Here is a 1,840-nt window from a genome sequence, read left to right on the forward strand (position 1 = left end):
GCTGTCTTGAAGGCAGGAGGAAATATGAGACTGCAGAGGAGGTGACTCATTCATTCATTCAATAGTATTTATTGAGCGCTTACTATGTGCAGAGCACTGTACTAAGCGCTTGGAATGTAGAAATCGGTAACAGATAGAGACAGTCCCTGCCCTTTGACGGGCTTACAGTCTAATCGGGGGAGACAGACAGACAAGAACAATGGCAATAAATAGAATCAAGGGGAAGAACATCTCATTAAAACAATAGCAAATAAATAGAATCAGGGTGATGTAAATATTAACAAAATAATGAGGGCCTCCGGGCCGCACCTGGAGAGTTTTCAGTCCTCTACCAGTCTCGGCTACGGGAGGGAGAATCAAGCAGAGGTCTGTCCATTCCATTCCTAACTTGGCCATTGGCTAGCGAGTGGAAGGCAATCTGCTACAAGTCAAAACTCACTCATGCTGGGCAGCAGTAGCATGGGAGAGAATCAAGGGCAGAGACTAAAGTCGACTGCACTGAAGGAGGCAATTGTAAACCATTTCCAGATTTTTACCAAGAAAACTCTTTGGATCCACTACCAGAACAATTGCAGATGGAGAGCGGGGCGTTCTGGGAGAGATGTGTCTGTGGTGTCACTATGGGTCGGAAATGACTCGGTGGCATCAGACAAGAGGAGGTGAGAGAGCAGGGCTGGAGATGAAGATTTTTGGAATCATCCACATAGAGAGCATAGTTGAAGCCATGGGAATGAATGAATTCTTCAAGGGAATGGGTGTAGATAGAGAAGATAAGGGGATTCAGAATTGAGCTTTGAGGGATTTTCCTCCCCAACCCTTCCCACTCTCAGAAGGTGGGAGGGAGAGGAGGAGCCCGTGAAAGAGATTGAGAATGAATGGCCAAAGACATAGGAGAAGAAACGGATTAGGATGCAATAGAGACCATTGGATTTGGTCACTTCAGTCTGAATTCCAGGTTTGTCACTTTCTCAGTGCTATGATTTATTATTTAGTATTTCCCTTTTGTCCTTTTGTAGTTTCCTTTTGCCCTCAAAAGTTAGTTTTGCATGAGTTTTTTCATACTTTTTTCATGATATTTGTTTGTGTGTCAAGTATTGTCCTAATCACTGGGTAGATACAAGTAAATCTGGCTGGAAACGATCCCTGTCCCACAGGAGGCTTACAACATTTTAGGTAAGAATCAGTCAGTCATTCAATCGTATTTATTTAGCACTTACTGTTTGGAGAGCACACTACTAAGCACTTGGAAGAGTACAATATAACAAAATAACAGGCACATCCCCTGTCCACTGTGAGCTTACAGTCTAGAAGGGAAAACAGACATTTATATAAATTACAGCTATATACGTAAGTGCTGTGGGGCTGGGAGGGGGCGATGAATGAACGGAGCAAGTCAGGGCAACACAGAAGGGAGAGGAAAAGGAGGGCTTAGTCAGGAAGGCTTCTTGGAGGAGATGTGCCTTCATTAAGGGTTTGAAGTGGGGGGAGAGTAATTGTCCGTCGGACATGAAGAGGGAAGATGTTCCAGGCCAGAGGTAGGTTGTGAGTGAGAGGTCAGTAGTGAGATAGACGAGATGGAGGTACAGTGAGAAGGTAAGCATTGAGGGAGTGAAGTATGTTGGCTGGGTTGTAGTAGGAGAGTAGGGAGGTGAGGTAGGGGACAAGGTGATTGACTGCTTTAAAGCCAATGATGAGGAGTTTCTGTTTGATGTGGAGATGGATGGGTGACCACTGGAGTTTCTTGAGGAGTGGAGAAACATGGCCTGGATATTTTTATGTAGCCAAATGATCCAGGCAGCAGAGTGAAGTATGGACCGGAGTGGGGAAAGACAGGAGGCAG

General features: G+C 45.1%; 1 non-coding gene across 1 annotated transcript; it reads left to right on the forward strand.

Annotated features, from left to right (window-relative positions):
* The first annotated feature begins 293 nt into the window (after window positions 1-293).
* On the forward strand, window positions 294-429 carry LOC114811858. Its single transcript, XR_003759554.1, has one exon. It is a non-coding gene; the product is annotated as a small nucleolar RNA SNORA7 (small nucleolar RNA).
* The last annotated feature ends 1,411 nt before the right edge of the window (window positions 430-1,840 follow it).

Source organism: Ornithorhynchus anatinus, chromosome 4 (assembly GCF_004115215.2).
Source record: "Ornithorhynchus anatinus isolate Pmale09 chromosome 4, mOrnAna1.pri.v4, whole genome shotgun sequence".
NCBI lineage: Eukaryota > Metazoa > Chordata > Mammalia > Monotremata > Ornithorhynchidae > Ornithorhynchus > Ornithorhynchus anatinus.